A 26,779-nucleotide genomic window follows, 5' to 3' on the forward strand; every position below is an offset into this window, starting at 1 on the left:
ATGGCTGAAACACTGATGCTCTCTCTCAGTAATAGCAAGCTTAGTGTAGAGATTAGGAGCAGGGCTCTTAGGTCAGGTTACCTGGCCCAAACCCCAGATCTGTCATGAGCTGTCTGAGATGTGCACCAATTTGTCAAACATTTCTGTGACTTTGTTTCTCCATCTGTGATATAGGGAAGAGGATGGTGATAAAGATGATGGTGATAACTACCTTATAGCATTGTTATAAGGTTTAAGTGAGTCAGTGCATGCAAAGCACTTAGTGCAAGGATCATAGTTAAATTCTAAGTATTAGTGGTTACATTTAGACAATGAAGGATCAGCAAGACATAGTTGTTTGCAGTGTATTTACAAATTTATGTATATACTATTTATGAATAGTTTACCGAAAGCTTGAGTGGGAGATCAAGCCTCCAGAAATAAAAATGCTTAGTATTTGAAGTCAGAAAAACAAGGCTTGAAAACTTATTTGCCTCTTACAGACTGAGTGTACTTGGACAAGTCAGTGATCATTTTTGAGGCCCAATTTCTAACATTTAACATGTGGAGTGCCTTAGTTCGGGCTGCTATAACAAAAATACCATAGCCCAGGTGGCTTAAACAAGAGAAATCTCCTTCTCACAATTCCAGAGGCTGGAAAGTCCAAGGTCAGGAGGCTCACTGATTCAGCTCCTGGTAAGGGCCCCTCTCCTGGTTTGCAGATGTTCAGCTTCTTGCTGTATCCTCAGCAAGACTGAGAGAGCATCTTCTCATGTCTCTTCTTATAAGAGACTAATCCCACTCATGAAAGCTCCACCCTCATGACCTGATCAACTCCCAAAGGCCTCATATCCTAATACCATCACGTTGGAGATTAGGGTGTCAACATACGAATTTGTGGGGGACATAAACATTCATTCTATAACAGGGGAAATTATAATGATACCTCATAGGGTTGTTATGAGGGTTAAATTAAATAATATGTATGAAAGGGATTTTTAAACCTTGAAGACTACCCAACAATTATTATAGATTTTCTAAAACTTGCTTTACATTTGTATAATGTTGAAAATTAAGTGTTTTCACATTGTTTCTGATAAGTAACCTACGGCTTTCATACCATGTGTTACTATAGCGTTGTTCATATGTTTTTATGTGGTAAATTACCTTAACATATTATTCTGTAGGTGGTCTAGGCTTAGCTGAGTGGTTTTCATCTTGGGTCTCTCAGATGGGTACAGTTAGATCTTGGCTGTGGCTTGAATATTCTGCTGGGCAAGATTATCAACATGGTTTTCTTGATCACATGTATGGCACCTGGGCTAGGATGGCTGGAGTATGTGAGGGTGGCCAGTTCTCTTTCTCTATGCCACCTCTCCATGTGGCTAGTGTGATCTTCCTTTCATGACAATCTCAAAGTAGGGCAAGCTTCTTACATGGGGGCTGGCTCACACCAGGATGAGTGTTCCAAGAAACCAAGGCAGAAACTGCAAGGCTTCTTCTGGCCTCGACTCAGCATCACTTTTCTCTTATTCTATTGGTTATATAGGGCCAGCCCACTTCATAGAAAGAGGATCACATAAGAGCATGAATACCAGAACGCATGGTCATTGGGAAGCCATCATTGGAGACTAGCTATTAGAGGTATACAAATAACAGTCACTTGGCATATGATTCCCAAATTCAGGAGCTTGTTCTATACAAGAAGCATCTTTTCTTGGATTTTAATTTGTTGATAAGGCTGGAGAGCCAGATCATATCTAGAAATTTTCAAAATAAAAACAAACATTATAAAAATGTTAAAAGTCTCAAGTTCTTTCTATCAACTCTTAACTTTAAGAGTTGTATTGCTTCAGTATAAGTATATATGGAATACCAACCCGTATGCAAAAAATAATATACAGGAAAAATAGTCTAAACAATTTCTTCACAGAAGATGAATTCAAATAAGTTTGAGACACCATGTTCCAGTACCCCCACAACAGCATCCATCAGAGCTCCAGACCCTGGAATTGCCCTTTGTCAGATGCATCCTACACTCTGAAGCTCTGGGATGGAGCAGGTGTTCAGTTCGTTATACATAATTATGCCTGGAGAAACTGTTCGAGTGATTGCCACTGAACTGACTTCAATTATGAACAGCATTCATTCATTCCTTCCTTCTTTTGTTCAGATCACTATCTTTCCTATCTCAGCTATTGATTTGGCATCATGTAGCGTTAGCCTGTGTTGTGTGTGGCTGGGCATGTAAGTGTACGTTAAAGTAAATCTCTCAAGAAAGATCTCCAGAAAGAAGCCCAGCTTATTAGAATGATTAAGTTTTCAACCTCCTGATGTTGATGTTGCAAATTTTACTACTTACTGTCCACATAATACTTTCTGCTCTTCAGCCTCTAGGTCATGGTGCTTGCTTTACTTCAAAGTCGAGTTCAAGGTCTACTTTTCTCACGGAGTCTTTCCTAATGGACTATTGCCACCTGCAGTCATCCACCCTCCCCTTACCCCGGCAGAATCGTTTATCTGTTCTACTCCCCGACACTTACATGCTGCCTCCTGTCATGCCTTGATTTCCCAGATGTATTGAAGTTTATTATTGCCTAAAACCTCCTCCATTGCTCTTTAATTCTTTGTCATGCTTTATTTTTGTTTACTGGATTTATTGTTACCTAACATTGTCTATTTATTGGCTTATTTTGGCTTTATATATTTAACCTAATGGTATATAAGTAACTCAAAGGCAGGAATTTTGTCTCTTATTCACTGCTGTGTCTTCAGCACCAAAAATGTGTCCAACACAGTAGATAATCAATCTTTGTTGAATGAATGACTGTGTGGTGACAGTCTTCCTGGCCTGTGTGTGCCCCCAGCATTTGTACCAGGAGTTTGCCAGTGAATAAATAGGCACGTTGCTCATGCTTCAGCTTTTCTCTGTGCCAAATGGACAGTATGCCACTTCCTTCCTATCTTGCAGAGATGCCATGAGGATAACTGAGCAGTGTCCAAATTCACTGATTAATTGTTCGAGTGCTCCCAGAGAGCAGTCTGAGTTTCAGTTTGTAAATTGTTCTGTAGTTAGTTGCATTAAAAAAATCGTATAATCAGAAGCTACGTTCAAATGTAACAGCGTGAGACGTGTCAGCTTAATTATCCCCTGTAACAGACAGAACAAATTAACTTTCACTATTATCAGCGCCCCTGTAATCCTAGTCCTTCCTGCCATATACTTCTCCACCTACTCTTCTAAAAAATTGTGACCCTAGACAACATGGGGTGCCCCAAATTTAACTGGGACCACAAATTTTGATTTCCTTATCCCTCTGTCCCTGCTGGACGTCAATATGGCTCCTCAGCTCTGAATCTCAGGCAAAGCAAGAATAGTGTTACACTGAGCAGGGGCCACAGTGTGGGCCAGAGCACCATTTGCAGCATCTGTGGGATTCTAAGCCCTCTAGGCCATGGCTTTCTGCAGGCACAGCAGGCTGACTGCATTGAAATAATTCCTTCCAGGTAATTTATATAAACTCCAACCAGCAGGCTCACTCTCTGAGATGGAACGTTGGACTTTTTCCCATCAGCTTTATGGTGAGCAAAGAAAGGGACATAAGAAAAACTGGGAGGCAGAGGACATTTTGGAGGACTTCCCCTTTTTTATAGCCTGAAGACCCCTTTCTCTCCTGTGGCTCTCTTCTGGTACCTCTCTACCTCTATTTTTCCATATTACCTATTCTCCTTTTATTCATACATTCATTCATTCACTCACTTACTCACTCATTCTTTCCTTTACTCAGCACACATTGATGGGATGCCAGGCACTGAGATAGATGGTAGGATATGAGGATGGATAAAATAGATATAGCTCCTGCCTCAGGAGTTCAGGGTATAAGACAAGGAGCTCTGTGGTGCCCCAGGTTCTAAGAGCATTCGTCATCCAGTACTAAGTACTTCAGTTTGCCTCATGTGAACACACATGGTCTGATCAGAGCTCTAGCTTTGTGGAGATGAAACAGCATGTAACACATTGACCAGCTTAAACTAGTTTTGCTTCCTTAAAACAGCTTGTTGTTGATTCATCAAACCTTGCTCAGTAAAAGATAGCACTGCATGTGCGCCAAGTGGGAACCCATAGTGCCAGGATGACCCTAGAGCCAAGAATCTTCAGAAATGATACCACTGGAGCCCTTTACAAAGTAATAAGTCCTTCGATAAGTCCGGCTTCCAGCAGCCCAAATAGCTTGATTACCATATATGGACTGATTTGAGACTAGCCAATCAGCTTCTGCCAAGTTTGAAATTTCTCTAACTCCTTAAATTTCACGCTGAACCCTGGACTGGGGAGACATATTTGAAAGCCTTGCCTCCTGTCTCTTTCCCAGTTGACCCAGCAAGAAAGCTTTTTCTTTTCTCAAAAGCTGGTGCCATTGTACTGGTTTCCCTGTGCATTGGGCAGCAAGCCCTTGCTTGATAACAGAGAGCAGAGTTTTGGTGGTGGTATGGGGGGGGGGGGGGCAGTGCAGGAACAGAACAACAGCATGTCTTCTTTCTCAAGAAGCCACAGTCTAGGAGAGAAGAAAATGACTAAAAAACCCCCTAGTATAATGGAAAGGAGAGCAAAGTTAAGTTCAGCAATTGAAGTAAAAACAGGATACTACAGACATTCAGAGGAAAGAAAGTTTCCATCCAGGGCTGGAAATAAAGAAAGAGGGAAATGCTTCTTGAAGGAGGGGATAATTCATCTGGAGGTTGAAGGATGGTTGGAATTTCTTCGGGCCGACAAGGCGACTTCCAGACCTATAAAAAAAGTGACAGAGAGAAAGTATAGAGTCTGTTCAGCAAAGATGGCTTTAAATGCCCAAGTGTGAGATTAGTGCTTCATTGACTCAGAGAGGAGTTCCTGGAGGCCTTTGAACTGATTGATAATGGCTCACTTGGAGCTGCTCTTAAGAGGAGCCGTTCTCAGTCTTGGGTGGGATGCGTTGGAACTAGATGAGTCTGGGACCAGTGGGTAGATTACTCTGGGAGTGCGGGAGAGAAGTAATGAGGTGGTAGAAATAGGACCAGTAAGAAGAGACAATACTCAAGTTATGCTTATGGAATTAACATTTTCAACTCAATGAATGTTGGGGGGGGGGAGTTGAAGAGTCAAAGACTGAGCTGCAACAAGGCTGTCCGGTAACAGCCAAAGGACTTGCCCTCCCCCCAACCTTGAATGACGTTTGCCTCTTAAGAGTTCTCCCTTCATCAAAATGAAGCTTTAATCATGGTTAAATTTGCACTCTGACTTTGGGCAATTTTTTTAGACAGTTCTGATATCAAAACACTTGAAAAATTGGTAAATAGCTCGGATTTATTCACTATTTGAACTCTGCCAAAGCTTTGAGTTTTTGGATTTGGGTGTGGTTTTAGATGTTTCGCTCTACTCCTTGCCCATTTGCAGTTGTCCATGTCTGCCATGGCTGTGTAGCCTAATTGCATGGTGCTGCCACTGACCTGTGGCTTCGTTTCCCTCAAACGTGCATGTGAGAGCAAATCACTTGTTTCCACACTCTTCTCAGGGATCCTACATCAGGCTAATGCATGTCAAGTGATTCTCCAGCAATAGTTGGATGAATTTGTGTTGGTCCCTCTGCTCCTTCTCATACCATCCTTCCTGTGATCACAAGTGTGCATGTTAGGTCTGACCAGATAGGAAGAACCAGGTGGCCCCATGAATCCACAGAGTGTAAAAATCCCTGAGTGCACCACCAGGTGATTTGCAGATGAAGTAGGCAGCCCTCTCGTGGTGCTATCTGAAGGGCAATCATAGGATTTCATATCTCAAAATATATCCATTCATTAATCCATTCATCCATTCAATAAATATGGATCTTCTCTCAGGCTAATTCTGTCCCAGTACACACAATGCCACCACACGAGTTGTTAGAACCTATAAATACTTCCTGCTTATAAGTAGCCATTGCCTCAGTCCCTCCGAGTGCCCACCTTCTTCAGATAGCCCCGGTAGCCCCAGCTCTTCCTTGAGGACTCTCTATCCCCATACACACACATACTTGCCCAGGGTCCCACAACTAAATGCTTAACCCCTGGCACAGCCCTGCAGCCAGCATCCCTTCTGATAGGTTGGTGCGCACGCTGTACCTGTTGTTATATACTTTGAATAACACCCCTGATTTCACTCTACACTGGGGGCAAAGTGAGATGCTAGAATCCTTGGAAGAACCAGACTATGATTTTGCCTTTAAGTAGCTTCCAGTCCCTGTGGGGTCTCTGAGCAATTGCATGAATAACTGAGATGGACGCAGAGAAATAGATTAAATAATGGCCCCCAAAGATATGTCTATGACCTAATCTGTGGAACCTGTAAATGTTACCTTAAATGACAAAGACTTTGAGATGTGATCAGGTTAAGAAACTTGAGATGGAAAGATCATCCGGGGGGCCCTAAATGTTACCACATGTCTTTATAAGAGAGCAGCAGAAGGAAATTACAAATAGAGAGAAGAGGAGGAGAACATGTGGCCACAGAGGCAGAGATCGGAGTGATATATGTACAAACCAAGAAATGCTGGCAGCCACCAGAAGCTGAAAGTGGCCAGGAGGGGTCTCCCTTAGAACTTCTATAGTGAGTGTGACCCTGCTGACACCTTGATTTCAAGCCAGTGATATTGATTTTGGACTCCGGCCTCAAGAACTGTGAAAGAGTAAATTTCTCTCACTTAAATCTTGTTTTAAGCCACCCAGTTTGTGGCTATTTCTTCCAGCAGCCACAGGGAACTAATCCAGAAGGGTTATGTGACCTAAGACACAGAAGGTTCTCCGGGAGGTAGAGGATGGAGAGTTTAATTCTTCTGGAGTGTCCAGAAAGGCTTACGAGAGATGGTGGCAAAGGAATCGGGCCTTGAAGAGTGAGCAAGGATTGAGGATGCAGAGATATGTGACAAAAATAACAGTGTGTGGGAATAAGAAGTCCTCTCATTTGTCTGGGATGCAGTTTACAAGGGTGGCAAAGAAAGCAGGACAGTGTACGTCAACATGGAGTGGTGGGGCCATATCAAAAAGAAGTGTATGTGGCCCACGTGGAAGGGTTACAATTCAGTTACGAGCAACAGCTCTACAATATAGTACTATGCTAACCAGACACACATACCTGTGGGCTGGGTTCAATGTTATTACCTCTAGGTGGATAAAGGGGATAGTTAGGGACTAAGATTACATAGGAAGTTTGGAGGCAGAACATGGATGGCCTTGTATGATAGGCCGAACAGTTTGGTTTGGTTGCAGACAATGGTGAAGTTAATTAGTCAGAGAGAGGGAAATGAAGAGCTGGGCTTCAAGAGAGTCACCTCTTTGACCTGGACAAAGGTGTAGGTGTGCCAAGTCTAGAAGGTCTTAAAAGCGTGCATATTGAGGCCCCCCGGTGGCGCAGTGGTTAACTTCACACGTTCCACTTCTCAGCGGCCCAGGGTTCACTGACATGGCACCGCTGGCAAAATCCATGCTGTGGTAGGCGTCCCACATATAAAGTAGAGGAAGATAGGCATGGATGTTAGCTCAGGGCCAGTTTTCCTCAACAAAAAAAGAGGAGGATTGGCAGTAGTTAGCTCAGGGCTAATCTTCCTCAAAAGAAAAAAAAGTGCATATTGTCTGAAAAGGGAAGGCAGTGGGGAAGAAAGTTTTCCATACAAGCACAGATTCTTTTAATTGTTGAATAGTCACCCTGAAAGTTCCAGAGGCTGGGCCTAAGTGGGAGGGAGCTGACAAGTGTCAATGAGGGAGAGGCAAGATCTTAGTAGAGACACAGCTCTGTGTGAAGAGGCTGTACGAATACTGAGGAAGGAAAGGTGACAATAAGTCATTGGTACTAACCTTTACCAACAACAGCTGCTACTGGGGAGGCCTACGACTGTCTTCATGAGCACCTTGTTACACCCACTTAAGCCAAGCTCCAGAGACCCCATCCTTGGAATTGACCCCACACTTGTCCAACGTTAGGATAAGTATCTCAGTCAATTAGAAAGTTGGTCTAGGTCTTTTCCAAGACAGTGAGAGGGGAATTGGGGCTGACCTCACATCTAGGTAAATTTATTGATTTTAGAGTCCTGTCTTAAAAACTGCATCTCACTCCAATGACTCATCTCAGCAGAAATGGCTTTATCACCTATTTCAGATTGCAATGATTATCATTATTAGTTGGATTTGGATGCTCTTAGGACTCATAATTGCCTCTTAATTAAGTGCCAAACTGTTTCCAACTGTCGCATATACTCCCAGGATTTCTGCACCACTTCTAATTTACTTCAGATGCCTTTCCAGCACATAAAGGGATGTAGAAATGCACTTGACTATTGAGCTGCAAGAGGGAGGCTGGCCAGAAATTATGGTATACTTTTAACAAAGTTGTTCAAGAAAACCAAAACATTCTTTTAAAAAGAATTGCTAAGATATGTCTTGACCTGATACATGTTATGCTCGCAGCTACCAGGTAATTATTTGAGAATCGCAGCTGAAGGTTTGCTTCAAAAGTCAGCTTGTAAAACAAAAATCATGTGTAAACAAAATTACCCTCGGCATTTCTTGATATTGTCCTGAACAATAAGCAATAGTAACAAGTAAGTATATAATACACATTAAACTATACAACATATAATCAAGAGTCAATATGCAGAATATAATTCTCCACTATATTTATATTAAAGGAGGAAAGAATCATAACTAGCTGGACAAGAAACTCAAACTATGAAAGGCACATGAGATCTAAGACCACTGAGGTTGCGCAGATTAGCATCTTCACTTCTTCAAAGACACCAAGCACCCTCCCATCTTGGAGGCACGGGGGTGAAAAGACCCTACATGGAAAGCTCTTTCCTCCTCTGTGGCACTCTCCTGTTTGATCTTTCATATTTTTGATCAAGTGTCATCTTATCAGAGAGGCTTTCTCTGGCCACCATAAAATCAGCTGCTTTACTTTTCTTCATTTAGCCGAGATGTTATAACTAGAGAATGAGTACATGATCTTATCTAAGGGTATAATTCAAATGAGCGTTTATCAATAGAACTATTACTAAATTCCAAGTATCTTGAATACGGATTTAGTATACCTTCGGTTGATTCATTCACTTATTCCTCCATTCATTCAATACATGTTTATTGAACACTTGCTCTGTGCCAGGCACTGTTGTAGGTACAGATGCAAAGAAAACAAAAATAAAGGCCCCTGCCCTCCTGGAACTAACTTTCAATGGGGAAGAAGAAAACAAACAAGCAAACAGACAAGTAAATTATATAATGTCAACTAGTGGTGTTATTGAAAAAAAAAGAAAGAAAAGTAGAGTAAGAGGGTAGAGATGGGCTGCTTGCCTATTGAGTGCAAGCAGCTGTCTGGGTACAGACAGCATCTGTCTGGGGGTACAGTGGAGCAGAGACCTGGATGAAGTTAAGGATCCAGTCATGGAGATGTCTGCAGGAAGAGTGTTCCAGGTAGAAGGAGAAGATAATGCAAAGCATGATCTTATGACTAGAGAAGCATGACTTTTGCAGGTGGGGTGGGGAGGTGGGAGGAACGACAGATGAGGTGGAAGAGGGCCAAATGGTGTGGGGTTTGTAGGCAGTGGTGAAGACTCCAGTCTTGCCTGCCACGAGCTCCTATCTCATATGCCATGTATATGTATTTCAGATTTGGAATAGTATTCTTCAGTCATCCAGAACCCTTAAAACGGTTTTCCCAAAAGACTTCAGTCTTTAAACAGCTACTATTTGTGATATGCTTCCTGTTCACCAAACACTATGCTGACACTTTTATCTATATCATCTCATTTAAAAACCTCTTGATTCTATTTAAGGAATACATTCACATTCTCTGAAGACAACTCATGATAAAAGTGCTTTGTTGATATGACAAAATTAAATTATCTTCCAGAATGATCCAATGAGCAAATGAATCATCTGTAGGCTGCCAAATGGCAAACAGTTTTTATTCAAACTCTAGAAATGTTTGCCTAACAGATTTGTTATTTAGAGATGCTGAAGTGATTAGAAAAGAATCAGAAACTCAGTTTTATGAATTTTTCATAGACTATCTTTGTTACATCTGGCACCCTTGGTACAGAAGGCCCAGTGGGCTTGACAATATTTGTGGAGTTTGAGTTTGTAGCAATTTTAAAATTGTTTGGCTGTATTTCTCTGCACTTTGCTGCTATTAGAACAACACCTTGGCCATGTGAACGTTTAAGAGTCTGTTTTTATTTTAGACTATACATTTAAACTTCAGCTTAAGCCTCTAAAGTGCTGTGAAATTTACCAACGGTTTTTATAATTATTATTTTAAGTCAATCTATTCTTCCTGAGATTTGACTTTTTTACTTTTACATATGAAGAACATATGAAGAGCATGAGCAGAGATTAAATATTCTCACCCAAAGTGTGAAAACTAGTAACTCAGGACTGAATCAGTGTTTCCTGATTCCAAGCCCAGTACTGTTTCTTCTGCACCACAGGGGCCAATGTACCTACCAAATGGACGGGGACTGATATTTATCTATGATTTGTTTTTGGTTAACATTTAAAAATTTCTCCCTATATTTACATTTTTATTTTTTTGAAAGGCAATTGATGAATCTGGTTAAAGAAAATCCAGTTAAAAATGATATACTGTGAAAAGGCAGACCTCTCCTTCCTGGTACCCAATACAGCCGATTCCTCTCTCTGGGAGCGACTCCTTTCTTACTTGTTTTCTGTATTTTCCATAAACATTTTATGCACTTATAAATATATGGAAGTATATTTTATTGTTTTTCCTCTCAAAGGTATTTATCATACAAATATTAGGGGTACACATTTAAAAGACTCTTGTATGCTTGATATATTTTATCAGACGACATTAGAAGTCCCTGTTAACCTTCATAAACAGCTCTTCTTGAATGGGCAGAACCTTGAGTTCCCAGAAAGGACAGTACCAGAGGGGATGCCACGGGTGTGATGCCACAGCTACACCTGCAGCTTTTCTTGTCCACTCTGGCAAGATGCTTCTTAATAAAATTTAAACTAAAATATACTGCATATATTTCAAGTTTTGGTTTTTTTTATATTTGTTACACATGCACATAAGGTGTCAACCAGCTCTCCAAGGTTTTTAAAGAGAAAATAGTATAATTCTCCCTACCCCTTTACCTCCTCCCAGGGGCAAACACCTTCCCTTTTCACTGATTATCTCCTAAAAACATGTTTGTATTGATGCTCCATTTCCCCTAACACCTTTTATTTTCCCTTGAGTTACTTTTTCTTTGCCATTTTGGTTTATTTTTCTATACACTAGTTATTCATCCAACGACAACTCTGCCAAGTGTCTAAATCTCCTCTCAGATGTTCAGAGATGTCAGATTTTCTATGAAATTCACCTTCCCAGAAGAGTCTCTCCCAACTTGCTCCAGCCTAGCCTGGTTTCACTCTGGGCTTGGGGTTCAGCTGCCATTCTGGAGTTTTTCTGTGTAATAATCCAGAGGATTCTCTGTCTCTCTCTGTTGCATTTCCCATACCCTATGTGTCTCCCTCTTTGTTGTTTTTCTCTTTTATTTTGGGGAATGAAGCACATTCTCCGTTAACTTTCTGGAAAAGGATGCAGGAAGGTGATTTTTTTTGAGACCTCTCCCTGCTTAATGTTGGTATTCTATTCATCAACTTGATTGAAAATTGGCTGGCTATAGAATTTTCGATCAGAAATTATTTTCCTTCAGAATATAAGGTATTTTCCTACTGCCATCTAGTCCTGGTTTTGCTGTTGAGCAGTCTGAAGTAGTTTTGATCCATGATCTTTTATAGGGAATCTACTTTTTGCTCTTGGGTGGAGTGAGAATCTTCTTCCTGTCCCTAATGTTTGGGAATTTCATGATGAAATGACTCAGTATGGGTTATGTTCGTCCATTGAGCAATGGGTTACTTCAATCTGGAAATTCTTACCCTTTAGTTTAAAATAAAAAATCAAAAGGAAAACTTCCCTATAGAAGATAAAAATATTTTATGATTTCTTCTCCTCTGATAGCACTTTTCCCTTTACAGTCATTTCAGTGAGGCTTTAGAGGGGAAAGTAGACACTGTATTCAATCTGCCTTCTTTATCCAGAGGTTGTAATTCTGTTTTTATAGAATTATTTCCCCTTAGTGATAAAATTTATGGATAAATAATTCAAATGTAATTTGGCAAATGTCATTCTACTTACAGTATTGCTTTATGTTTCAATTTCCTGTAAAGAATAAAATCTTAGGTGAAATCGTAGAAATGATATCAAAAGATGGTATTTTATAGTAGTTAATAGTGGTTGTTGGGAATAAGACTGAGGACTAGCCAAATCTTCCCATGGTTTAACTGTTTCTCCTCCACAAGGGGTTCCTGAAGGAGACATATGCGCAGGGGGAAAGGAGAGTGAAGTAATATTTTATCATTAGTTGGGGATTTGGTCCCAGATCTTGAAGTTGAACTTTAATAAGAAAGCCTAGAATCTGGGGAAGACTCAATATTCCTTCTCTAACTGGACTGAAAAACTAGAACCAAAGCAGGCCGTGTTTTCCATCTCTACTCATTCTAACATCACGCTCAAATCTGAGATTTCATCATTTCCTGAGAGAAAGACAAATCTAGAACACAGATACCCACAGCAGCAGAGAAAAGGACCAAGACAGAGAAACCTTGAGAGAGGAAGTTTTCCCAGGACCATACCCACTTACAAGAGAAGTCCTAGGAGAGGAGCATTGTGGAAGTATAATAAGAATGAAGTGGAAAGGTCACAAAGTTGCTTCCAGTATCCCTGGCTACCATTTGCATGTCTTTGCCTTACCTGGAAGGAAGAAAAAGAATAGGAAAGAAATTTTCATGTCTTTTTTGGTCCAAGTAAGACGGAGTATCTCAGAGGCAGATGCCATCCTAGCACTATCACCTAATCATTGCCCTTCAACCTGACAAATCCTTACTCCTAATGGTGACCCACACCTACAGGAGTTAGGAGAGTGGCAGGGAGCACAGGCCTTTATTTTTCTCCTAGATGCCAATATTCTCAGCACAATTATTATTCAATAAATTGCATTCTGAGCCCCCTTTTCAACTCAGTTCTCTTTCTCTATCTCTTCCTCCAAACCTAACGTGGCCCCACCTCTCTCTGGTCAGGGGCAAACAACATTAGGCGTGAATGAGCTTAATGTGTAAGCTAGCATGACAATATTTATGTTTAAAAAGATGACCTCAAGGGTGAGGAGGGAAAGAATAAAGGGAGAAGAAAGGAAGGCAAGCCAGCAAACTTTTATTGAGCACCTACTACATGTCAGGTGCTATGCATCTTGGTTTTACAAACCTCTCAGTCTTGGTAACATTGGTGCAAAATAATCACCATTTTTATGAGTGAGGCAATTTACCATCTGACAAGGATCAAGTGACTTGCTGAAGGCCCCATGGTGAGCAAGTGGTGGGAGTAGGAGATGAGCATCCAGGCCTGTCAGGCCCATTCCATTCAGAGGTGGCGGGACCACAGTGGGGAGATCTTTTCCTTCACATCCTACCAAAAATGACCTCCTCCTCTTGGTGAGACTGCATCTATTCTTTCTAAAAGTACTAAACAACTGGGAAATCATTAAGCCAATATCAAAAGGAATTCCAAACGACATTTGGAGAAAAACAAAAATAATTACATGAGTAAAAGAGAAAAGTTTCCCATTCTCAAACAATTGTTTATAAATATCTACACTTAATTAGCCTTTGTTTAACTGAAGTGTATTTTTATTATTTGTTGTAGCTACTGAGTCAAATGTTATGCTTTGTCTTCCTAATTAATTCTTTCCCTTAAGAGATCTTGAAATTTATCTTGACATTTAAGTTGTTAATCCAGCAAGGAAATATTAGTGGCTAGATCTCTGCATTTTCTCCCTTTAATAAAATACCTGGACTAGTTACTGAGCTTATATGCTAAGTATTTGAAAATATTCCCAAAGTGAAAATGAACCAAGTCAAATTTTCATTCGGTTGGAGTTCCTGGTTTGCGGTGCCCATGGGAATGCGAGAGAGGAGAGTTGAGCTGAGCGTCCTGATTTTTCACAGCTCTATCGATTTGCCTTCAGGCGGCAATTATCCTTCAATTGCCTCACTTCATCCTTTTTAAAAGGATCCAATCGCCTCCCTTTAGAAAAGCCTACCCAGTTCACCTCGCAAACAAAATAACACAGCATTCCCAAAGACTTAGGAACCCTGGAAAGAACACAAGCTGTGCTTCCATCCACTCCAACTGGCTTCAGTGACTGCACCCAGCAGAGTGTACATAGTAGGTCCTCAATTAGTGTTATTTTTCATCATTCTTTTAAACTGCAAGTTCACCAAGGAAAGGCTGAGCAGCTGTTCCGCATCATCGTCACTGCTATAGAACCAGGCTTGGAAAATCCACAAATATTTCTGTAATTATTTGGTTGAAAGTTGAACTGCTATTTTAGAGAGACTAAAATACAGTGGCTTCAAGCATACAGAAATGCATTTCTTTATGCTGTACTAGTTCTGAAATGAGCAGTCCAAGCTGATGGGGAGGTTCTCTTCCTTGTGGTCATCCTGGGACCTAGGTTCTTTTCATCATATTGTTGAGCCAATCCCTAGAGCATTTTTGTATTGCTCTTCCAACCCCTAATGCATGGTTGAAACTGAGTGGAGCCAGAGGACAGGGGAAAAGGCATGTGGAAGAGGCACATCAACATCTTATATCCTTTGACTCACAATCCTTTGGTGAGAATTTAGTCAGAGTTGACATCCAACTGCATGGGAGAGTATGAAATGTCAACTAGCTGGGCAGGTATGTACCTGCTCTCATTGGAAGAAACAAAATGAATTTTACACACAGCTAGCAATCTCAACTTCATAATATTTATAACACATTTCCATTTCTACCAAATGATGCATTGTTAGGTACTAGGCACTGTGCTAACCTATGATAGGAGATGATTTTAAAGTTATCCTAGGCCAGCTTCCTGCTTAGTGAAAGAATCTCTTCTATAATATCTTCTACTTTAAGGGCAATAGACCTACTAATGTTGCTATATGGCTAAATACGATTTCAAACACAGCTTTTCAATACTTGCAAGTGTGCAGATGTTTGCAAAAGAGCTTCTGGGGCAAATACTTAGAAGTAGAGAGGGGCCATTCTAGAATTCCTAATTCCAAGGCAGGTAGATTTTTCAGGGCAGGATAGACTGGGGCTGGTGGGTACCAAGGTCAGGGTTGGATCCCACAGTGGGAAGGGAGGAGCCAAGAGAGGGATGAGCAGGACGACTTGGAGGGCGCGGGAACAGCCCTGGTAGCAGAGCACAGCTCAGGAAGAGCACCTTTCTGGGAAACTGGAGGCTAAAGCAGTGTTCAGGTATACATGACTCATCTTCTGATCCAGCACTCCATCAGGAGGGGGAGATCCAGGATAGACGCAGGGGGTGCTTATTAAAGTTCTGCTGCACCCCCCTCCCATCAAAAGAAATTGCAACAGATGGAGTTAAACAGGCAAGGAAGACTTTTGCAATAGGGATCACGACTATTATAGTAGGGGTGAAAGATTGAACTCAACACCATTGAGACAAAAGGCAGGAGAGTTTTTCAATACTGGGGTGAGTTAACGGAAAATTATTGGAGGATATTAAGGAGAAGGTTGGTCAATGTGACTAGGCCATCAATGTTTGCTAACTGGTACTTATCTTTATTAAGTTAGGCTCCCTCCTGTGGAGATAGAGAGAGGGTCTGTACCTTCCTTGAAGATTACATTTCAAAGGGATGGGCTCCAGGTCCTTGAGAAAGAATTCCTGGGTTGTAAAACTAGTAAGAGGCCTGGGGAAGATTTACATTTTAAGAGGCAAGAAAAAAATTTACAGTGGCAAGTTTTCTAAGTAAATACTCTAAGAAAAGGGATAGGGGCCTATAGTCAGGAAGAAACCTATCTAAAATTTAGTCAAGTTGAGGGGAACATTTAGTCTGTCTTGGTCACTGCCAGGTAGACCTGCTGCCTCCTTCCAGCAGTGCTTCTACCTGTATGGAGGGTCCAGGAGGTGGCATCTTGTGCTCGGCCTCATCAGTTAAGACTCTACCAGCCACTGTCCACTCTCCAGCAATTGGTGGAAATCTCTTGTTGGGATCACCCTTACCTCATTCCCTTTGATAACCATAGGATTTTTGCCTTTGCCTTTACTTTAATGGGTCCTTGAAAAAGAGAAATTATAAATGTATCTGTTCAGCAAATGAACCAGATGTTTTCAGATATTAGCATTTTTACGGCTAAAAAGCATTGGTAATTTTTTCACTTATGTCTTCTATTCACTAAAATAGTAGCTAAATGGTAAGAGGTATACATTGCTGTATTTGCATACACGTGGGCGCACAGTATGTTCTTTTAATCCTCCTATAGGAATCAATACAGCTGATTTAATTTCAGTTTGAATATACAACTCATAAATATTTTTCTTAAATTGGCCATTGTGCGTAGAAATGCTGTTCCTTGTTACAGTCCATTTCATTGTTGGACAGTTCCAGTTGTCAGAAAGTTCTACCTTACTCTAAATTGAAATTCTTTCTTATAATTTTTACCTGCTTGGCTTATCTTTGCTTTCTTAAATAATACTTCTACTTCTATGAACTAATCCTGTTACATAGGCTGGCTGTGGGACATGAAGCAAAAATATCCATAAGGGTGGGCAAGGGTCTAGAACAAGCCTTTCATACCAAAAGGGGAAACTGAGGCAGATATTATATGAACAGGACCAATATGGTAAATGTTATTGGAAAGCCTGCTTTGTTAGCTGATAGTATCTGCCATGACTCTTTAATGAAACCCTCTATCTCACCAGGCCTATCTTCGGGTGCTCAGAATCTTGGGTCCAGAGCAACACAGCTCACTCCATTACAGGTACAATGAAGTCTCTCCATGGGAGGCCAGGATTAGATCAGGAATCAATGAGTCTGAACCAAGTGCAGTTTAAGGGCCTCCAAGATGATTGTTGAGCAAAGCTAGGGAGAAAGGTCTAGTAAGTAGAATTTTTTAACTGAAGAATTTAAAGATGGACTATTTTCCAGGGATGAAAAGATACAGGTTGTGGTCATGGTACTAGGTTTCTTAAATGAGGAGGGGAAAAACAAAATCAGTGGACTGTGAGCCTAGGGTTCTTCTGGCTGCAACATTCATTTAGTCAACTCAGCTGAGTACAAACACATGTGATGAGTCCCTGCTATGCAATAGAATTGTGCCCTGCCCTTGGAGAAATGAAGGTGAGTAAAGTAGTGTTTCTGCCCTTGAAGAGCTCAGTCTAGTGTGGGTCAGAATTACCTGAGAAACCCCTTTCAAACCTCCGTCCCAGGATATTCTTTCAGGATGCTTGGGGTGAATAAGAGATTCTGTATTTTAACAGCTTTCCTGGGTGATTCTTACACACCTCATACATTTCCAGCCCATAAGCAGGAACTTGGACATCACTGAGCTCATCCAGTTGAACAATGATATTACGTAGTATGATGGAGAAAAAGATTGTGCCAAGGATGTACTTCCTGAATGCACGTGGGGAGCCACCTGGAGGTCAACAGGGGACTTGGAACAAGAATGTGGAGGGAACTCATTGGCTGGGGGAATGTGAGGGTGAAGGAATGTAGAAGGCAACAGTCTGGAAGTCACAGTGAGATCCCAGGAGGACAGGTCCCAAGACACAGGGAGTACAGAAATTGAAGCTGTAGACATTGAAAGGGCCAAAAGGAAAATATTGTCAGGGGAAACCAGCTTCCTGGTGAGGCATAGAAGTAGGGAGAGTGTTCTCTGATAAGATTAACAATCTGGAGAGTTACTTTGAAAAGAAGAACGGGGAGGATGCCAAAAGGAAAGCATGAGGAACTGGAGTTAGCAGGCACAAGGTAGGCAAGAGAAAGCGATAGCCTGATGGGACAGGGAATGAACTTGGGAGAGGGTAAGGCTGCACCTTGGATCATGACCACAGAGCACTGAGCTGAGGGAGGACAGCGTGTACAGGTACAGAACATGATTTTTCTGTATTTGGTGAACTCCCCCACATCTGACTCAACTAAACACATCGTGTCCAGACCATCCTTTCTTTATGGATCCCCAGGAAGTGACATAGCTTTCCCAGGTGTCCCAGCAGATTTGCTCCAAGGTATGGAAGAGAGAAGACAAACCAATTCTCCCTTGTAGAACCAAGCCTGTGTCCTCTCCCTAGACTTCCACGGGGTTTGATAACTTCACACTGAGAGGAACAATAAAGCTGCATTACTCCTCAACACACTGTGCTTTACCTGGTCAAGATTGAGGGCTGGAAAACCTCCATTAAAAGCAGAGGAACTCAGAGCACAGAAGATTTTTAGTGTAGTGGAAATACTCTGTATGAAGCTACAATGATAGATATGTGTCATTATGTATTTGTCCAAACTCATAATATAAACCACCAAGAGTGAACCCTAAGGTAAACAATGAGCTTTGGGTGATTAGGATGTGTCAATATAGGTTCAGCCACGTTAAAAAAAATCCATTTTGGGGGCTGGCCCTGAGGCCAAGTGGTTAAGTTTGTGCACTCCACTTTGGTGGCCTGGGATCACCAGTCGGATCCTGGGTGCGGACCTACACACCATCCATCAAGCCATGCTGTGGCAGCAACCCACATAGAACTAGAATGACTTACAACTAGGATATACAACTATGTACTGGGGCTTTGGGGAGGAAAAAAAAAAAAGAGGAAGATTGGCAGCAGATGTTCACTCAGGGCCAATCTTCCTCACCAAAAAGCATACAAAAAAAAAGTACCATTTTTCTGAATAATATTGATAATGGGGGAGGCAATGCATGCGTGGGGGCAGGGGGCATTTAGGAAATCTCTGTACCTCCCTCTCAATTTTGTTGTAAACCTAAAACTGCTCCAAAATTATGAAGTCTTGGGGAAAAAAAAAAGCAGGAACTTTGCCTGGTAACAACCCCATGCCTTTTAAGGGAAGAACAGACTGTCTGCGAACTCCTGGAGAAGGCATTCTTGTTAGTACTTAAGCAGGCTTGAAGCAACCTGATCCCTTGACAAATTCTAGAGAGGACTGAACACAGGAGAAATTGCAACAGCAAATTAGGAGTTAATTGAATGCCATTCTGTTCCTCTTTCTTAGCTGCTATTTACGCAAACTTTCCCTGGGGGAGTCCACCTGTATCCTCTATGAGAGCATAATGACGGGTTTCTGTAAGGAGCACTTGCTGCTTGATTGTTCAGTCTCTGCCTCATTCTTTCCATGGAGTGATTAGCAGGTGAGTGGGATTTCTGTCCCCTCCCAGTAGTAGCAATAAGATCTTCTAGCCCATGTGATTGATAGTTAATATTCATATCATGACATGGTACAGTTGTTAAGGACATGGGTTTAGAGTTATAAGCTCAGTTTGCATTTGAGGTCTACTACCTTTAACTATGTTACATAAATTAAGTTACTTAACCTCTCTAGCCTTATTTTTCTCAATGCTAATATGGAGGTGTGATTGGGCCTACTTTTTGGTTGTTGTAAGGATTAAGCGGCGTGATGCATACAAAATGCTTAACAAAGCACATTACTGTTCTAAAACATAGCATATCTTAGCTTGACTATTATATAGCTATTATGTTATTGTTTAAATCAACCTCACAATAACTCCACAAGGTAGTCATGATACCTCTAGTTTCTGGGTACCTTATAGCAGAGGCAGGGGCTCTCTCTATCTAAAAGAAAGCATATGAGTAGATAGACGTACTTTGTGACATCTTATTTCTGACCTTATTTCACTCTGGGAGGTGTGGAACTAAGTTAGGAACTCAGATAAGTTCTCCAACAACTACTTCCCCTCCCAAATCTTTGCATGTCTAAGTTCTAATATATTTCCTCCATCCACGAAGCCAGGACCCACTTACACTCTACCATTTGCTTGCAAATTGAGTCTCCTGCCTCATTCTCAACAGAGTCATTTTTGGAAATCGATTCCACCCTGTTCCAGCAGACAGGAGTCCCCATTGTAGCCCTTATGGGGTGAGGGCTATTGGTGTTATAACCCTGGTTTTGACAAGCATATATTTAGGACTGGCTGCATAGTTGGCAGGGTCCAGTGCAAAATGAAAATGGCGACCTCTTGTTCAAAAATTAAGAATTTCAAGACAGACAACAGAACATTAAACCACAAACAGGGCCTTCTTCTGATTGCAAGGCCCTGTGCAACTTCACAGGCTGCTCATTCATGAAGCTGACCTTCAGTTTAGTTAAATTGTAAGGTGGTTCCTTCGATTTGAAATAGCTCACTTCATTCATTAGTTCATTTTCAAAAAATAATCCCAAGGACTGGAGCAGATAGGGGCCAAGGAAGTACACAATAAGAGGGATAACATAGGCTTTTCCTATGAGGACAAAATAATCAAGTTGTGACTTGAAAGGCAAAGGAAAGGGAGCTGAACAGTAAGAATATGAGGACATTATGGACACTATATTCTATGCCCCAGTGAAAGTCACTGTTTAGCCTTGGGCCTGTCCCCCAAATTCCAGCATGACAAATGGAATCAGAACCTAAGTGAACACCAAAATGTCTCCCAAATTTCAAGCTATGGAAAAAAGAGGTTCATTAAGGGGAAGGCTGGAAAAGATCAGGAAAGTTAAGTTAGGCCAAGGGCCCTAGTTTCCTGAAAAGAAACTCTGTGAAAAATGGATCTCAGACAAGGCAAGTGTCCTACAAACTGGAGTAAACATTCTGAGTCCTTCCTGAAAGAAGGTTTGGATGGCTTTGGAGCAGAAGGTAGCTATAAGTAAGCCTAAGGAAGGCACCAGGAGGACAAGGGACTGTACACATAGATAAGTTCCCTCTGACGTGGGATGCTTGAGTCGGAATAGGAAAGAAAGTATCCCATCACCCTTCCTATCAAGGATGGTGAGGCTAGTTTTAAGAAGAGATTATGCTAAAGTTGGAACTGAAGCTTGAGCCCACCCAAGAAGGTCCTTCTTGTAGCCTTCCGATGTAAAAGACACTAAGTCCAAGAATTACAAGTTCACTTCCTAATGAGAGCAGGGTTCACGCTCCCACCCCAGGCCCTTAGCTAGCATCATCTTTAAGAGTTATTCTCAGTCCTAGGTTTTCCAACAGCCACAACAAGCCGAGTAAAGGAATAGAGGATAGGAGGCGTGAGCTCTACCTGAAGAGATTGTTTCCATCAGCCCAAAGCGTTTCTCTCAAGTCAACATCAAGTTCCACTTTTTCATTAGTGAAAGGAAAGAATGTTGAGTTTATTGCCCAAATTTTGACTTTTGGGGCATATTTTATAATTATGAGTGAGATGAAAGGAAAAGGGACTAAATCTAGGGGCTTTATTCATTTTGCCTGTCTTTCCCACAGCCAAGCAGCAGGAAATTCCTGTCTCTCAAAAGAGGCAGAAACAGAAAAGCAGAGAGAAACGGATACTGACAGAAAGGAGAAACTACCAGATAGTTCCCCATCTCTATCCAACTACTTGGGCTCAACTCTCACTTCAATCAGCCGCTTAAGGACCGACAGGCTGTGGAAGACTCAGTTAAGTAGAAGGTGAGAGAACATGATTGGTCAGAGTTGAGGTCCTGATTGGCTGGAGCCAATGAGCTTCCTGGGTCTGTTAAACCAGGAGTAGAGTGGCAGCTGAGGGCTGGTGCTGACTTTTTTTAAATTGAGACACTCCTGAGTCTGTTCACCTGTAACCACAGCATGATAATTGATCCTCCAACATTTATTATCAAGATTTGCAGGAAAGACAAGTTGCATCTGTCAGAAATAGGTTAGAATCTTAAGTTTGATAGTAAAGAAAATAAACTCAGTAAAAAGTGATATAGCACAATTCCACATGAAAAACTGTAAGCATTTCTTTCCTTAAACAATACAGAGGAAGATCCAAGTCATATCCCTGTGCGTAAGCAGAAACCACTGCCAACTCCCTCCTTTTGAGCGTCTCTTCTAATCAGCCCCAGGCCTCTCCCTCCAGAAAGGTGTTCCAGCAAAACAAGGCTGTGTAACTAGTGGCCATTCAATCAATTCATGGTCTCAAATGTTCATTCTTTTGCATGTGGTTGTCCAGTTTTCCCAACACCATTTATTGAAGGGACTGTCCTTACACCTTTGTATATTCTTGGCTTCTTAGTCATAAATTAATTGGCCATATATGTGTGAGTTTATTCTGGGCTCTCTATTATGTTCCATTGATCTATGCCTCTGTGTTAATGGTAATACCATGCTGTTTGGATTACTATAGTTTTGTAACATAGTTTGAATCAGAGAATATAATGCTTTCAGTTTCACTCTTCTTTCTCATGGTTGTTTAGTTATTTGGGGTCTTTTGTGGTTCCACACGAAGTTTAAGATTCTTCATTCTATTCCTGTGAAAAATACCACCAGAATTTTGATAGAGTTTATATTGAATCTGTAGATGGCTTTGGGTACTATGGCCATTTTAACAGTATTAATGTCTCCAATTCATGATATCTTTCCATTTATTTGTGTCTTCTTCAGTTTCTTTCAGCAATGTCTCATAGTTTTCAATGTGTAGGTCTTTAATCTCCCTGGTGAAATTTATTCCCAGATATTTTATTCTTTTTGATGTGATTTTAAATGGGATTGTTTTCCTAATTTCTCTTTCTGGTATTTTGCATTGATGTATAGAAACACAATAGATTCTTGTATATTGATTTTGTATCCTGTGATTTTACTGAATTCATTTATTAATTCTAACAGTTTTTTTGATAGGATCTTTAGGGTTTCCTATATATAATATCATGTCATATGCAAATAGTGACAGTTTTACTTTTTCCTTTCCAATTTGGAGGCCTTTTCTTTCTTTCTCTCTCTCTCTTTTTTTTTGTTTGGCCTAATTGCTCTGGCTAGGACTTCCAATACTACGTTGAATAAAGGTTGCGAGAGTGGACATCCTTGTCCTGTTCCTGATCTTAGAGGAAAAGCTTTCAGCTTTTCACCATTGAGTATGATGTTAGCTGTGGGCTTGTCATATATGGCCTCTATTATATTAAACTAGAATCCCTCTATACCCACTTTGTTGAGAGTTTTTACCATAAATGGATGTTGAATTTTTCCAAATGCTTTTTCTGAATCTGTTGAGATGATCATATGATTTTTATCTTTCATTTTGTTAATGTGGTATATTACATGAATTAACTTGCAGATGTTTAACAATCCTTCATCCCTGGAATAAATTTTCCACTTGTTCGTGTGTATGATATGTTTATTGTATTGTTGAATTTGGTTTGCTAATATTTGTTGAGGATTTTTGCATCTGTGTTCATCACAGATATTGGCCTGCAACTTTCTTTTCTTATGGTGTCCTTGTCTGATGTTGGTATCAGAGTAATGCTGGCTTTTTAAAATGAGTTTTGAAGTGTTCCCTCCTCTTTTATTTTTTGGAACAGTTTCAGAAGGATTAGTACTAATTCTTCTTTGAACGTTTGGTAGAACTTACCAGTGAAGCTGTCTAGTCCTGAACTTTTGTTTATTGGGAGGTGTTTGATTACTGATTCAATCTCCTTACTAGGAATTTGTCTATCCAGATTTTCTACTTCTTCATAATTCAGTCTTGAAAGTTTGTATGTTTCTAGAAATTTATATAGGTTGTCCAATTTGTTGGCATATAATTTTTTATAGTAGTCTTTATAATTCTTTGTCTTTCTGTGATTTCAGTCGTAATGGCTCCCTTTCATTTCTGATTTTATTTATTTGAGCTTTCTCTCTTTTTTCTTGGTGAATCTAGCTAAAGGTTTGTCAATTTTTGTTTATCTCTTCAAAGAACAAGCTCTTAGTTTCATTGATCTTTTCTATTGTCTTTTTAGTCTCTATTTCATTCATCCACTCTGGTCTTTGTTATTTCCTTCCTTCTACTAAGTTTGGGCTTCATTTGTTCTTCTTTTTCTAGCTCCTCAAGGTGTAAAGTTAGGGTATTTATTTCATATTTTTCTTGTTTATTAAGGTAGGTATTAATTGCTACTAACTTCCCTCTTAAAACTGCTTTTGGTGTGTTATATTGCCATTTTAATTTGTCTCAAGGTAGTTTCTATTTCTCTCTCTCTCTCTCTCTTTTTTTTGGCTAAGGAAGATTTGCCCTGAGCTAACATCTGTGCCAATCTTCCTCTATTTTTTATGTGGGTCACTGCCACAGCATAGGTGCTGATGAGGGGTGTAGGTCCATGCCCAGGAACTGAACCTGGGCCACTGAAGCGGAATTTGCCAAACTTAACCACTAGGCCACAGGGCTGGCCCCTTTTATTTCTCTTTTGATTTCTTCATTGACCTGTTGGTTGTTCAGTAGCGTGCTGTTTAATCCCCTCATATTTGTGAATTTTCCAATTTTCTTCTTGTAATTGATTTCTGATTTCTAGTTTCATAATATTGTGGTCAAAAAAGATGCTTGATGTGATACCAGTCTTCTTAAATGTTTTAGACTTGTTTTGTGGCCTACCATATGATGTCATCTGGAAAATATTCCATGTGCACTTGAGAGGAATGTGTATTCTGCTGCTTTTGGCCAAAATGTTCTGTATATATCTGTTAATTCCACCTGGTCTAATCTGTCATTTAAGGCCAATGTTTCCTTATTAATTTTCTGTTTGGATTATCTATCCATTGATTTAAGTGTGGTATTAAAGTCTCCTGCTATTATTGTATTGCTGTATATTTCTTCCTTTAGGTCTGTTAATACTTCCTTTAAATATTTGGGTGTTCCTATGTTGGATGCCTACATATTTATAAGTATTAGATCCTCTTGTTGGAGTGACCCCTTCATTATTATATGATGCCCTTCTTTGTCTCTTATTACAGTCTTTGTTTTAAAGTCTATTTTGTCTGAGATAAGTATAGCTATCCCAGCTTTCTTTTGATTTCTATTTGCTTGGAACATCTTTTTCCATCCCTTCACTTTCAGTGTGTGTGTGTGTCCTTATATCTGAAGTGAGTCTCTTATAAGCAGCACGTAGAATAGGTCTTTTTTTTAATCCACTCAGCCTTTCTATTTCCTTTTATTACTGAATTTAGTCCACTTACATTTAAAGTAATTATTGATAGGTATTTACTTATTGCCATTTTGTTCATTGTTTTCTGGCTGTTTTATAGTTCCTCTCTGTTCTTTCCTTCTCTTTCCTTCTTCCTTTGTGGTTTAATGACTTTTAGTGGTTTACTTAGATTCCTTTCTCATTGTCTTTTGTGTATCTACTATAAGTTTTTGCTTTGTGGTTATCATGAGGATTTCATATAACGACCTATATTTATAATAGTTTATTTTAACTTGATAACAACCTAGGTTGGAATGCATTCTAAAACTCTACATTTGTACTCTCTTTTCCACACATTTTATGCTTTTGATGTCGTATTTTACATCTTTTTAGCTTGCTTAACTAATTATTGTAGTTATAGTTATTTTTACTACTTTTGTCTTTTAACCTTCATACTAGCTTTATATGTGATTAATCCAGGATCTTTACCAGTGAGATTTATTTTTTCATGTGTTTTTTTGTTACTAATCAATGCCTTTTCTTTTCAGCTTAAGGAAGTCCCTTTAACATTTCTTGTAAGGCTGGTTTAGCGGTGATGAACTCCTTTAGCTTTTTGCTTCTCTTTCCTTCAATTCTGAATCATAACTTTTTCAGGTAAAGTATTCTTGGTTGGAAGTTTTTTCTTTCAACACTTTGAATATATTGTGCCAGTCCCTTCTGGCCTGCAAAGTTTCTGTGAAAAATCTACTGATAATCTTGTAAGGGTTCCCTTATACATAACAAGTTGTTTTTCTCTTGCTGCTTTTAAGATTCCCTCTTTGTCTTTAACTCTTGACATTTTAATTATAATGTGTCTTCATGTGGGTCTCTTTGGGTCCATCTAATTTGGAACTCTCTGGGCTTCCTGGATCTAGATGTCTATTTCCTTCCCCAGATTAGAGAAGTTTTCAGCCATTATTTCTTCAAATAAGTTTTCTCCCCCTTTCTCTCTCTCTGTTCTCCTTCTGGGCCCCCTATAATGGAAATGTTAGTCTGCTCAATGTTGTCCCATAAGTCCCTTAAGCTATCTTAGTGTTAGGTTTTATTATTCACATCAGGTGATTTTAGAAAATTGGTTAAAATGAGAAATAATAAGATTAAAGTCACAAAGATTTGTTCATTGGATGTCATTACAAAAGTTGCTTGTGACTTTAAAGATCTGAGCTCAGTTACTATTATAATCACTTAAGGAGTATTACTATAGTAATGAGCAGAGAACATATTTAACAGGATGGATTGTTCCTTATTCACTATTATAAAATAATGATTTAGTAGGAAAGCAACTGAAGGGTCTTTTGAATTTATGCTGCAGATTTGTGAATGAGCTACTGTTATGCGAAGTTTGAAGAAAGAAAGTCTTCACCACCCAAATCCAGAAATCACTCTAAAAAGGAATGTTTCTGTGCCTTGAAGGGAGGAGGTTAGGGAGATCCCTGTGAGCTGTGCCCCACTGAACCCAATGGTATGTTTATCATGTGCATTTCTCCTTGGGCCATTCCAGGTGCAGACTGGCTATGAAATAAGTAAGATTGTAGGCCTTCAAGAAAATAAAACAATTTAATTTAAGTGTACGTCTAACTAAAATGTTCATTAAAATTATTTTATCTCAGGAGGTAAGCAGTTATTTTCTTCTGAACTATGTTATGAATCAAAGCTGCCCAAATAGTAGGCACAATAGCTCTGGGAGACATTAACTTTCTCTGGTTTCTGGGCTTGTCTTGTTCATCACCTCCTGATATGTGCAGGATGTGGCAATTTGGTCACC

At 40.1% G+C, this 26,779-nt stretch overlaps 1 long non-coding RNA gene across 5 annotated transcripts in view; it reads left to right on the forward strand.

Annotated features, from left to right (window-relative positions):
- LOC138924963 (uncharacterized) overlaps window positions 1–26,779 on the forward strand; it is a 189,401-nt gene that overhangs the window by 90,229 nt on the left and 72,393 nt on the right. For 3 of the 5 annotated variants that reach the window (XR_011440433.1, XR_011440435.1, XR_011440437.1), the window contains 2 exons: window positions 19,123–19,258; window positions 21,353–21,538. The exons of 1 other annotated variant lie outside the window; for it this stretch is intronic. This is a non-coding gene — a long non-coding RNA (uncharacterized lncRNA). Of the gene's footprint in view, window positions 1–19,122; window positions 19,259–21,352; window positions 21,539–26,326; window positions 26,477–26,779 lie in introns of all 5 variants that reach the window. One more of the 5 variants, XR_011440436.1, reaches the window with a different exon arrangement.

This window comes from Equus caballus, chromosome 7 (assembly GCF_041296265.1).
Source record: "Equus caballus isolate H_3958 breed thoroughbred chromosome 7, TB-T2T, whole genome shotgun sequence".
Taxonomy (NCBI): domain Eukaryota; kingdom Metazoa; phylum Chordata; class Mammalia; order Perissodactyla; family Equidae; genus Equus; species Equus caballus.